The sequence below is a fragment of the Pinus tabuliformis genome, chromosome 4_2, assembly GCF_031772625.1.
Source record: "Pinus tabuliformis cultivar Carrire ecotype Pingquan chromosome 4_2, CPIR1, whole genome shotgun sequence".
Taxonomy (NCBI): domain Eukaryota; kingdom Viridiplantae; phylum Streptophyta; class Pinopsida; order Pinales; family Pinaceae; genus Pinus; species Pinus tabuliformis.
In genome coordinates this window covers 350826051-350840809 of record NC_142304.1, presented here as the reverse complement: position 1 = coordinate 350840809, position 14759 = coordinate 350826051, and positions in this window count along the sequence as shown.

Sequence of the window (14759 nt, the reverse complement as noted above, 5' to 3'; positions counted from 1 at the left end):
TTCCCAAGGAAAAATTCGTAATTTTATTAATGAAAATAAAATCACATGTTGTAGCTGCAATACAATAAGTCCATCATCAAGTCAGGGACTGATGATCATAAGTTCATATATAATCAATTAAAAGTTGAGGAGAAAAGTTAGACTTTTCTCCATTTCTTCTTTTCAACCTTCTGCCATTCTCCTTGGGATGGCGAAGATGAGACGATAGATAGTTGATTTTCTTCTATTCTTGTGGTTTCCTTGTCTAAATCAGAGTTATCGGAAGCATGTTGGTGTTTTATTCCTCCATTGTCCTTAGCTTCAGATATCACGATAAGATGATTTTTGGGGCCTTGTAAATCTATTGGATTGTGTGTCTTTTCGACTTGCTCTTCATTTTTTGGTATGGGTTGTTCTTCCTGGTTCGGGGTGGGGTCCTGTTCTGCTTCTTCTTCTTCCTCATTTGATTCATTTGGGGGGAATTTCCAACCTTTTGGTTGTTTCCCTATTTTCTTCTTTCTTCGTTGTTCTTTCTTGGTAGCAGGGCATGTGTTTTGTAAGTGTCTTGTTTGGTGACATATTCGACATCTGAATGTTGTATTCTCAAAGTCCAAGATTTGAGTCCAGCATTGCTTGTTGTGTATCAGTTGAATGTGATCCGGTAGGCCTTTACTGAGATCCACTTCCACACAAATGCGTGCAAAATTAAATATTATTTCTTCCATCCTTTGCTCATCAGTCTTTATATATCGTCGTAATATATTTCCAATAGTTTCTAGCACTTGATTATGCTAGAAATGAAGGGGAAAGTTACGAAGTATTACCCATACCGACATCCTTGATATAATCATAGGAATTGCATCAAATTATAGAAACCATGCTGTGGTGAAGAGCATCGTCAATCCTCAGAAACATGGGCCTTCTTGTAAGATGATGTCTCGATCTTATGATGATGCAAATTTTACAATGAAGAAACATTTGGAGTAGAGATGAATCTCATAATTTGTTGTCCAGTTTGTGAATATCCAGTGAAACAGGTCCATTGGTTTTGGCCAAAAATTCTTAAATATGAAAATGAGGTCTTGTGCCTCATAGGTTGTGCAGAAATCATTTGTTTCTGGCAGTTCTATGTTTAGTTCTGGGACATTTGTTGCCTGCTCCACGATATAAGGATTGGGGGCATTGGGTGTATGAGATAAGATTGTTGTAGCTGTTGATTTCCCTTGGAGGATGTTTTTGAATGAGAGACAAACTTTTATACGTTTCTGATTCGATTTTGTTCCTTTGGGTAGTTTAGATCCAATAACATCTCCTGTTCCTTTGGATTTACTTGATCCTACTACTCCCCCTCTAAGTCTCAGATTGAGAATTATGGAAGTAGATGGAAAAATATTATATTCATATAAACTTGGTTCATCCTGTAGTGATCGACCCCTAAACATCGGGTTTTGGTGCTGGTATGAATATCCCATTTTATTCATAAGATTCAGCTTCAAGTGTATGACCCTCTCAAAGTGTTGAATCTAGAGTATTGTGGATTTTCCTTATGGGGCTTCTATAAAAATTTGAAAGGTCCCCTTGAATCTTGTGTTCTGTGAGTCTGGGACAATTATCATACCTTGGGTCCATGCAGCACTCGGTATGGTGTCAATCTTCATAGAAGGAATGTTGTCCAAACAATTTTCCTCCACTCTTGCTTTGCCATGCACCTTTGTTAGTCCCTTCCTAACGTTAAGTTGTGGTAATACTCAGATCTAAAAAGATTGATTCAAATCTAACCATTGTGGGGTTCGATCTACTACATAGAACTCTGGCTGTGAATCATTGACCAAAATGAAGGCCAAAATATTTTAGTGTGCACCAAATCTAAGGCATGATCCTATATCTCCAAGAAAAAAGGCAGATTCATCCCCGTGTGGTACTGACACCCCTGGAGAAATTCCAAATCCTTCCTCAAAGAGAGAAGATCTCTCAATATGCAGTAATGATCAATGATTAAGTGCCCCTAAACATGAAGAAAATGATCCAGAAGAAAACTTCCAGATGCATACGTCCCTCTGTCGCAATTTAACTTAGCGTTAACAAAACGATATTGGGCATTTTTTGTTCGAGGAGATACTTTTGGATATGGCCAGAGTGAGGGTGAATTTATCTTTTGGTTGATTAGTTCTAGTAGGATGTGGCTCGATTCGTAGATAAAGTTTTGATCCAGATCAAGTGCGATCAACCCTTGCCAAAGAATGAGCCGATAAACATTTTGGATATGGCTGTTTTGAAGTAGCAGTTGTATGGCATAGGTTGTGTAACCACCTCTAGTTATATTGAAGAGGGATCAAAATTCTTGTTCGTGACCACCATAGGTGCCCAGGCCTCCAAGTGGAGAAGCTGCCTCAGTGTGAAAAAATATTTCAAGAACCCTTGCCATCAGAACCAAACCTCTCAAGATCAACCTCTACTTTTGGTCCCCATAATTTTATTATATGACTAAAATAAAAAATTAAATGGGGGGTTGTTGAGTACTACAACAACTGGCGACACACTGGGGGAAACAATTATCTCTAGGAAAATTAAGGAAGTTCAAAGAAAAAGGAATAAAGATAATATGTTAGGACTCAAACTTTCCTTTTAAAAATATTTCTGTAAAAATTATTTAAAATTCAACATTTGCATAAAATCTCATGTATTAGATATAAGAGTAGAATCATATTTTAGACAGTTATGTATAGATGTTAGCTTGAACTAAATAAAACAAAGTTTATTTATGAGTTCAACTTAAATATATACTCGAATGTCACAAGTGGTGCTACTGCTTCCAATAGACGTCCATAGCCTCGATAGGGTCACCTTTTAAATCTTTGAAGTATCAATATCCCATCCATTAGTTTATACTTCAGAGGAATAAGTAATAATTATTTTATTTCTTTTTTGTACGTTGAAAGCCATTATCCTACCTTGATGACCAGATATTGACAATGCCATACACCAATACTAATAATAGAAAACAAGCTGACTCATGATGAGACCTCCTATATTATTGCCATGTAGCTACAAGCCATTATCCTGGCTTGGTAACAAGCTATGATAATGTCACCACTATCAGTGCTTATGATGATGGTAAGCTAGCTCTTGGTGAGACCCCCTATCCTTCAAGTCTTTTATTACTTTTGAATTACACTCTAAACATATTTTATTAATGGAAGGGGAGACAAATACACTCCTTAAGAGAATGGGATGATAGGAAGAGTCATAAAATGCTAAACTTTTATTGATGAACTTTGCTGCTTTAGTAGCTAAATATGTTATAGCTTGTCATATGACAAAATTAAGTGTTATGATCAGAGATCGTTTAGTAGAATGATGATTAAGTAGTCATAGATTATAATGAAGTGAAAATACGAAAGATAACATAATGATGTTCCTTTTAATAATATTCCTTTTGGAATGAACTCCAGTGGGATCACACAAATGGAAATACAACCCAAGTATAAAACCAAAATAAATGGTACTCCAAAAAATAGAAAACAATCTCGTATATATATATATATATATATATATATAATATATATATATATATATATATATATATATATATATATATATATATGAAATAAAAAAAGGCAAGTACTAAATGTTAGCAAATCAGCAGGGAAGCCAATCGGGAGAATGAGCTTTGCATAATTTTTTTACAAGATATAAAAAGTATATCAAGATTAGAGCTTTTATCTTGTAAATAAATTTGTTAATTGAGGCTTATTAAATGATAACTCATTGATGTGCATTTCTGGGGACTTTCTCCTTTTACAAATTCTATTCTAGAAATTTAAATTTCAAGTCTTTAAATATTGTTTTGTTTTAAGAAAAAAAACATCAATCAAAATGAAAATTAGAACAAGAAAGGGAAGAAGAAACTTCCTGAAACTCCTTGACTGTTCTTCCTAGCTTCTTTTACTAATCTCTTCAAACAAAATAAATCCTCAAACCAATGAAAACCTGCAAAATAGAGGAGACAAGGATAAGGGAATATAACTGGAAGAGAAAACATAAGTAAAAGGAAAAAACGCAGAAAATAAAAGGATGAGAATGGGCATATGAAACTTACCACTGGAGAATTTTATTTGATTTTACCTGAGAAAAATGTTTTCTCCAACCAAAGTAACCTCTTCTTTTAATTGGAAGTAAAATCATGAAGAAGTGGCTTTGAATGTAATTTTTCATTGGCCCAAAATCATAATTTATTCAATTTAAAACTACTACTAAACTACACCTAATCCTAATCTAAAAAGTAGACTAAGGCTAAGTGAAATCATACTTCCAATGAAGCCATTCAAGCATCTTATTTTCTGCATGAATATATACATCAAACATTAGTAACAAAAGTATAAATCTACTTAAACCAAAATAAATAAAACTAAAAACATTATGTACATCTATTGTTAATGTATGTACAAGAAGAAACTTATTTACATTCACCTTCTCTTGGAGATTTTCTTCCAACCAGATCTCGATGGGATCATAAAAATATGGATGGATATTGGTTAGAGATTGGAAGTGATTTGAAGAAGAGGATAACAAGTCAGATTGTGAAAATATTCTATTAAATGCAATGACCTACATCAAATTGTCAGTTTTATGTACATATGATGGAAGATCATCAATTGTGTTAGATGGTTGGTCATGTTGTAAGAATACACTCTCTTGTTGGCACTGCTTTTGAGAAGAAAGAAGCAATTGATAAGAGATGAACATCAATTGAAATTGGAAGAGTAATAGCTCTTGATGTTCATGATTATGATTTGAAACTTCATTTTCCCATTCAGGCAATGCATCAATTGAATGTTCAATATTGAACTGCTCAATATGCCAGCATAAGATATCAAAAAACTGAAAAATGAAAACAAAAAACAGATCTGAAATCAAACAAAATAAGTGAAGGAACAACAATGAAATCAAATCATAATTTACACTATTGTTACAACACAATTGGGACTGGTTTGAAGTGATTTCCTCTTCACAAGGATTGGCCAGAATAATGGAATTAGAATGATTGCCAACACTAATTTGTGAATTAGAGAGAGGATTGGGATTATGAATAGAAGTGAGAATTTGATCATTATAAAATCATAGATTGGAATGGGTTCTTGAATGTTAAAATCATGGGTATGATTAATTGTTTGAAAATGAGAACTAGTTGAAACAATTTCTGATTTGAGTTTCTCTTCATTTTCAAGTATGATTTGACTTTGATCATGAGGATTTAATGTATAAGAAGATAAATCAACATCCTCAATGTCAAAGTAATTATTGGAATTGACTTCAAAACATTCATTAAAATTCTCTTCATTCTCATCTGATGTATTAAAACAAGAAGGAATATGTAGCACATGTTTATTAATGCCAAAAGAATGATCAATGAATGATTTTCTATCTTGATGAAAACTAATTGGAAATTTATTTATATCAGCCTCTCTGTTTTATGAAACAACATTAAAGTAAAGAGGGGATAAATTTCTATCAGCAAAAATATTAGGATAGAGGTGAAAATGAGAATCAGAAGCAATGAATTTAAAAATATCTCTATTCATGAATTCTTGTGTGTTTTCTTCATTGTGAATTTCAAATTCCAGATCATTTACTTGGCTAATTGTGCTTTCTTGAAGAATGTTCTCTGGCTGCCCTGAATTTTGTATTTGATCAACATGATCAAATTCAGAAATTTGTAAAGCAGGTTGCATATTATTGGAAATTTCAATTTCTGCTTGTACTCGCTGATTTATAATCTGATTTTCTGAATTTAATTCATAGTGATTTTCAGATTTCGTGGTAGATGGTCCTTCAATTTTATTTGTGATTTCTTCTTGTAGTTGTTTATCAAATTCTTGCAAGCTTTGTGATAAAGGTTCATTAGCCTGATTATCATTAACACCGTAATATGTGTGTACTAGATTTAAGAATTTATATTACATGACTGAGGCCACTTCATTATGATTGATATGCACCTCTATATCAAAGTTTTTGATAATACTACTGGAAGTTGAAGGAGAGTCATCAAAACTTGAAATTGTTTCATATAGATTTGAAATGGGAGGAAGAGAACAAATATATTCATACCAATCTATCAATTCATTTCCTGAAGGTTTATCTTTAGCTTTGAATCTCAAGCAAATTAATTGAAATCTAACAGTAAAATCTAAGAGAGATTCATTTTCAAATATTCGTAAATCTTCTAATTCATCACATACCTATTCATAATCATAACCGTCAAATTTATAAAGGAACATTGTGATAAATTGATCCCAACTATGAATAGAGGCAATTAGAAGAGATTGACACTAGTTTCTGGCTTTTCCTGAGAATGTAAGAGTAAAAATCATGCATAGAATACCTTCATCAATATCATGAAAAAGTAGAATTGAAATTTTGAATAAATTGTAGGGAATGATAAAATGCAGAAGTATTCCTCTTACCATTAAACTTTACCTTTGAAAAGTGTCTTACTATTTCTGGCAGAGTATTGGTAGATGCACGTCTAGAGATACAACTCCAAATGGGAAGTTTAAGAGGATCCATTATGATTAAAATAAAAATTTAAAATACAAAAAATCCAAAAGACAACAAGTCTTCAGGCCCTCCTTCTAGTGCCAAAAATGTTGAAGGCTCAAAAATCTCTCCTTACAACATTATAAGGGATACCACCTGGTTGAGAACTTAGAGCAGTTCCTTTTCCATTGAAATGGTGGTTTCGACTAGTTAAACTAGGTCCAGTTACCTTCTCTCTATCTCCATTGGCTTAAAATATGACTTTCACCTACCAATAAAGAAGAGACATCAGATCATTCCTCTTACTGATCAGGCAAGAAAGTGATCCTTAAGCTGATCTGGGGCTCAGCCAAGCCACAACTAAAGTTTTCCTCTTTGAGAGAGGACTTGATGCAAACTAATATGTAAATGCAGAACTAATCTAAAACATAAAAAACCTATCTCGAACTAGAATGGGATAGACCTCTCCTAATCTGAACAAGGGGAAAGAACTAACATAATTCCTCATGTGATTTTGTATTAATTAAAGGAAGTAGTTCACATTAACTAATACAAGTGAAAGTAAAATAAGCCTGCAAATGAATAATAAATAGTTATTAATCACCACAGGAATAATTCAATGAATTAAGATTGATTCCAATCTCATTCTACCCTACAAAGATAGCTTTAACAAAGTTTCAACAACAAAATGTCAATGACACAACAATAGTGCATAATATCAAATAAACATAATACTATTTAGAATAAATATCAGAAACAAAAATGAAACTTTAACAGTGAGACAATAATCCTACATTTCGATAAAAGTACACAAGAATAAGAATTAATTAAAACCATGTCAAATTTTATTACCACAGTTTCGAGAGTAGCTATGACCCTTAATGAAAGTGCTTGCAATAGTGCAAAGTCCCTTTATAATAGAGCCATAACTTATCTACAATCTCTACAATAAAACGAAAAAGCACAAATTGAATTATTACAGAGAATCCCACTGTGTGTGGATCGCGACCTCTTCTCTCCGTTGAGGAGATTGTATTTATACAAAGTTTAAGGTGAAATTGTGAAAATAACAGAAGCTCCATGTATCTCTCACAACCAAGATAAAAATTAAATTAGGTGTCTGCTTCTTGTTGAATCATCAACCAAATGTAGATCTCCTCTGTTTGATAAAGTGCCCAGTTTAGCTTGTTGCTGAGTTTGATTTATTTTATGTTGATAACCACTGAGTAGATTGGCTAACAAGATGACACTCTTCACGATATTAGGCTTCGTTTAATATTTTTCTTCTATCTATTTTGGTTTGGATCTCGACACGTGGTTGAGTGGCTATTGATCGAATGATATATTTGATTCAGAAATCCCAGATCAAACTGTTACTTCCTCCTTATCGACCTTGGGTTCATCCCTGTTTCAAAATACAACATAGTAGTGAGTTCTATTATTAATTTAGACGAAAATCGAATTGAAAACTAAACAAACTTCCCGCAAAACCATTAAAAATAGATTTTTAATTATTATAATAGTGGACCCATATGGAAGTGACAAGTGGAAAGAACCTAGTGGTATCGGAGAAAGGCTTATCACAACTTTTAAAATGAGACAACACAAAATACTTGCGATATTGGGTAGCTCCGATATGGAGCAGATGCAATATTCCATTAAATTATTTTTTATAACTCTATCGGGCTTGTAACCAAATCGACAATCAGAGGATTAAATCATATTGGCGATTTCACATATGCGACATTTCAGTAATTTCGATTAGATAGGTGGACGTGATATTTCGATTAATAAATGTTAATACACATATTAGGTCAATATATCAAAGCGATTAACGTATTAGATATCGGAAATTGGAGATGGATAATGATCATATATCAAATATCGATGGATGATTATTGGAAGTCAAAGATCGAAGGCACATTATTATCGCATATCAGATATCAGACGGTTTTAGTTGAGACACATAAAAAAACTCCGATAGGGATTCTCCGATATACGGGAGCGGAGGAGAATTACGAGATATGTAGGTATTCCATCCAATAAACTACATCCACTATTAAATGAGCCAAGGACTTATGATGTCGGGGATTTTGAAAGGAAACTTCCGATATTAATAAGTCTCAAGGTTCTGATATGTCATAGCCACTTTATCAAAATACCACATCTGCTTTATAATATAAGCCAAAGACACTTTTTGGAAAATATAGCCACTAATAATAATAATGAAGATCTTGGTCTTGGGGCTATGTTTTATTAATCTAAAGATGTTTTAAACAAAAACTTATTTACAAAGTTTATAAGAAACAAACTTAATAAAACTTAAGCAAACTATAAAAATAAAACAAATGTAAATAAAATGAAATTAGTCTTGAAATGAAGTAAACACACTCAAAGCCTACATGGAATGCAAAAAGGGTTCCCATAATTTTATTATATGACTAAAAAACTAAATTAAATGTGGGGTTGTTGAGTATTACAATAGATCCCTGTTAGAAAAACTGTTCTAGAAGAGAACTAGCTCAGGTGGAGTGCTGGTAAAGGTTACATGAAATCATTGGTTAGGTGGAGAATTTTCTCCTTAGTGATTATGTGGCAGGCTTACTGATTTGGTAAAAGGAAATAGATAAATATTTGACTACTATCTTTTGTCTCTAATAGATGAAAGTAAGTTCTTTTCTGACTCTATTCCCAACAGGTTATAATAGAGTCAGAAAATAACTGTTCCCAGAAACCCCATAAGTAAAAGTTGGAAATAATGCAACAAGTTCCCAGGTAGGATCCCCTAAAAATTCCCAGATTTAATAAACTGGTATATACATATATAGATAACTGTAAATGTATCAACAATCAGATAAACAAATAGTGAATTGAAAATATTTAAACAAATGCAAAAGTTACACATAGGTACTAGTTATTTACTTTTAACAAGAGAAACTAGAAATATCATATAACAATGTCAAGAAAGACAAATAAGTATTGCTCACATAATCCATATTTAACACAACGAAACTTTTTCAAATACTAAATTTGTTTCCATTTAAAAGAAGTTACATATCATGAACAAAGGATAATAGTTCGACAACATGCCATTAAAGCTCAATTAGCAAATATTTCATAATTACATTTTGAATTAATTCAAGTCACCAGAATGAACCCTAACCTACGAATACCATGAACCTTGTTTTGAATAAAATCATGTGAAATAAACCTCGCCACAGGTATGGAACCATAGTAATAAAAAATAAAAATGTTTACGACGTCTAAGGCCTATGGTTGTAATGACAAACCCATTTACAATAAGTATCTGCAAGACCCTAAATGGTTCTTGAAAAACCCTCAATCCACTCATGGTTATGAGTCGACCTATAACAAGGAAAACAAAGAGGGAATTAGTAAAACCTAGGTGATGCCATGGGTAGTGGAATATTGAAACCGTCAAAAACCTACTCCTAGAAATGAAGTACCCGCAAAGGTTGATAGGAAAAGAATTAAAAATAAAAAAAAACATGAGAATAAATAAACAATTTAAGAGTTGCAACGAAGTCGAGAGTTGAGAGACTTGGAGATGTTTCATCATAAAATCCTGTGAATGTAGTTAGTTACTCCTCACCTTAATGAGGCAACTAACAAAACCCGACCTGCAACCTTCCAATGAGAGGAGGTCCTTGCCGATAGTCTGAATGGAATCTAATTGGGAGTAAACACCCATGAAATTAGTCATAACCTTAAGGAAGAAAATAAACTCAAATTTTTGCTCAATAATTGAATTAAGACAGAGATGAATAGTCGAAAATGTCACCTTCGTTGATGAACTGTCACAACCTTAGGAGAAGGAAGGCACGTCGTAAAAACTGATAGAGCTAACAACCAACTAGGGAAAGAGGGAGAAACTCTTTCATGTATTCTTAAACAAAATAAGCAAATGCTAGTCAATACATGTGTAATCCTCATAGGGTGTGAGTGAATAGCTAAGCTTGCAGATTGCTATATCCATTTTTGGGCACTGCACCCCAATCATTAATGTCCATAAACCAAGGGCTCTTAAGTCCCTAAAAGTGTTGTTCTAACCCCTAAAAGAACAAGGTCAACTGATTACATCTTCTCCCAGAAGTTCTCCATGAAAAACTACTCAGAACTGGTCAAAACTGGACCATTTCACCTGCTCCATGGTCAAAGTGCGTTGCATCCCACCTAAATACACACAGTAGGTGCGATGCATGTTGGAAAACCCTTCTATGGGGTGCGATGGGCGAGAGTGGACAAATGGCAGGGTCAATCTGCAAGGTGGAGAAGCAAAGAATCTTCTAGAAACTTCTCCTGTGACACTTGCCTCTCTGCATTCGCCCAGGAATGAGTAAGAGATCATCAATCTCCAAGTGGATTCAAGAACTATTAGAGAGAGGAAACTTATCAAATCTCAAAAGTTGACTCACCCCCCTTGCAAACACCTATATATGGATCCCTCATCCTAGAGATCCGGAGGCTGGAATTTTTGTATCATGTAAGGAAGTGTTGTTGGTTTCTTGTGCAATATCATAGTGTTGGGTGATCTAAGCCTTCATGAGGTGAAGAAGGGCTTCTTGCTGAGAGGATGATGCTGGTTAGAACAATTGGTTGTAATCCTCTTTTCTCTTTCTTGATTATCAATAAAGCTACTCAAGTTTTCCTCCACATTCCTGTATCATTGATGTTATATGAATTTGTGTGGTTAATATATATCTGGTCCTATATTGTTTATGATAATAGATCTATGTTCTCATATAGTGTTATGCTGCTTTGATTCTACAGGTGCTCTTTGAAGCTGGTGTACAAGGAAGCAAGTAGCAAAGGACTATCAGAAGGTAGAGGAATCAAGCGCAAGGTTGAGGTTGGTCTCCGTTATTCTTCTCTCATCTATTTCTCATAAAGGAAAACGAAAGTGGTTTTAGTTTGTTTGTTTCTAAGGTAGCTACCAGCCTTAGTGGGACTAGCAGCTCTGCATAGACACTAGTTTTCCCGATAACAAAATGGCGACTCCGCTGGGGAGTGAATAGATTGTTTGTTTATCTGCATTTGTTTACTTTATAAACTTACAGATGGAGCCTGAAGTCAAGCCAGCTAGCCTTCGAACTGCATTTTCTATGCAAGTGCAAAGTAGATCAATGCTGCTTCAGTCTATCTCCGGGTTTTGTTTATGAATTAAACAATTGATTTACAAGCTCTCTAATTTGCCCTTGTGGTGGCTCTAGTAACCTCTTTAGATCTACCCCTATGATTCATTTACTGATTACCACTTGCTTGGCCTAAATCCCTGAACTAAACTGCAAACTGTGACCCGAAACCCAGTCAAAGTCTCGTCCCTGGTCCAGCGCACTGTCTGTTCTATGAACTCCAAATGCATCGCACTTCCTGAGTGTAGTAAGTGCATTGCATTTCAGTTTCACTGTGTTACAGCTGCGCGATCAGACAAGGCCTTGTTCCTAAATTTTGGTTTCTGTGTTCACTCTTTTCAGCTCTATTAAAGAATTTTACTGCCTGTAGTCAGTACACCTCTGTTGAAACCCCCTTCCTTGCCATTATTCCGCCTCCATTGTGCAAAGAACTGTAAATGCTTTCATGTATTTTTGAGTCGTTTTCAGTTCTCCTTTACAAAGAAGTAGCGTAATTGAACTGTCGTTTCTTGATTTGAAAGTGTCGCAAGTGTCGTTTTCAGTCATAGAAGAGAATCTGTTTGTTCTTGATAGTCGATTACACTATTACTCTTGTATTTGATTTGAATTAGTAGTTTTTCAAGTGTCGAAAGCAAGTTTTCAATTCTAAATAACAAAGTGTCGTCGTTGTCCTCATTTTTGTTTTGAAAAGAAGCTTGTTAGTAATTGTCGCTTTGAAAAATAATTTAGATTTGCGCTTAGCTTTCTTTTTATCATTCACACATTTAGAAGGCTGAAAAAAAATACATGCATGTGCATTTGCATTTAGACTGTTTGTTGGTTTGATTTAGGACATTGCATATAGTTGTGTGTCTCTCTGCTCTTTATTGAAAGAACGCCATCTCTCTTTCCTTAGTATCTAGGATTTTCATCACAAAAGAAGATTAAATGACTGTTTATCATCTTAGGTTTCATTTTAGGAATTGTACATCTATATCACGCGGTGAACCTGAAAGGAAAATTTCTTAAGCAAGATCAACTATAAAATAAATTTAATGAATCTAAAAACGCTTTTGGAACCTAACGCACAACATCTAGAAGTCTAGGCTAGAGACGTATTCCGGCGTCGTAAAGCCTGGTAACTATTGTTTTCACTGTTGGTTGGGTGATTCCTCCACTTTGAGACGACAAGTGCCAGTACGGACTTGTGCTCCCATGTACCATCGAGTATAATTTGGGAGACCACAATAGGCTTTACCTTTATCCACAGGAAGCCGTGTCTGCTGCCCTATTGGTCGCAATGCACTGAAACACATCATTCGGGAAGATTGACTGCCGTACTATAAAAAGTATTCTGCAGTTTTGCGATTGGTTTGGTAATCCCTCTGTCTAGATTTCCGAGCAGTCCCTTTCGTTCCTTTTCAGACTCCTTAATGGAAAAGGGTCCATCTGAGCACTTGTCACTTCAGGCTCATTAAAAATCGAAGGCGACTAGAGTCATCTTTTGTTTTTTCTCGACTCTTAAAAATTGAGAAAACAACTTGTGTCAAAGCATCTAAAATTTATTTTTAATTGGAATAATCATCACCTTTCCTACGTTGGTCTTAAAGTTGAGAAAAATGGAGTCCTCCAACCAAGGAGTTCCCCTTGGAGGAAATCCTAGTCCCTCTCCTCTGGGGAGATGTTGGTGCACCCCATATGGCCACATTGTCTCTTCCAGGATTGACAATCGGCTTGCCCGTATGGCTCTTCTCAACTTCTGTCATTCAGAACACCGTGATTCCTGAACAATCAAGTCAGCAACTAAACGATACCAATTTACCCCCCAACCCTCTACTTCGTCCAATTCTTCCTCTCCTCCTTCCTCTTCGCTTGATGAAGCTGGTAAAGCCAAAAATCAAGTAACCGAGAAGAAGAAGGAGAAGAAGAAGAAAGAGGAAAAGAAGAAGGAGCCAAAGGCAAAAAGGGGCAACCAAGCATCGTCTAGTGAAAATTCACACACTGCACCATCCAGGCCTAAATCGTCCTGTGTCATTGCAAAGGAGACCATTATCATCAAGATTGTCCTTGCAACCCTCGGAATCTTAAGGGACTAGTCTCCTCGTTTGCACAATCCGGTGTCATCAACCTCTGATGATCATGTTGAAAGTACACCGTCAACTAGTGAAAGTGAAGCCCTTGGACAAAAAGGAAAATGTAAATTTCCTTATAAACTGTGTGAAGGCGATCACTCCGTCCACCGTTTGTCCCTTCTTAGACGAGCTAAAAGAGTTTTGGACGACCGTCCGGTTTCAACGATACGGCTTCCTCCTGGATATAAGAAACTCTTGCCGCGTCTGTCACTAGTTGAAAATCCGGCTGACACGCCCTTGTGGTCGGCCGAAGCATCTATCATTGAACATAAAACACAGAATCCACACCAGACGAAAGTCAAAAGGTCGAGGCGACAGTTGACTCGGTCTTGCCTTCAGAGGATCAATCTTCAAATGATACGGTCACCGAGGAGAACAAGAGCGAAACCGTTCAAATTCTCTTCGTAAGCACAGACTCGACGAACATGGGGGTAGTCTACCCGTTCCTTTACCGCAGGAAGGAAGTTTGTCAGAGTCGTATACGCCGTCTATTCGGTCCCACCTCCAAGCAACCTAGTTGTTTTTCCTTCGATTGGAACCTACTAGGCAAAACCCCGCTTATCGGCTAGTGTACCATTTCGAATAATTGCTCAAATATATAGAATGGTCATGGCCGGTACCAACATAGATGAAGGGCTTCTGTGAGTATCCTTTCTCAACTTCTTGGAAAGCGCTTTGTTTCGCCATCGCTTTTCCTGAATGAGAAATCTAACAGGCTTTGACAAAGGAACCAGTCGACCATTAGGGAATTCTCCCCAATGTGCCAATAACATTGAGAAACAAAACTGTTCACATGAACGTAATGGTAGTCTAAGGACCCCCTTGATTATAATCAACTCCTTGGATGAGGACTATATTTATTACATGGGAGCCATTGTCATCCACACTCTTTAGAGTAATGTGTTTTCTGCATGAAGGAAGAGTGGTCAAGCTTCGTAGACCAGCTTTCATTCCCCGGTTCACACGTAGCAAATAGTCA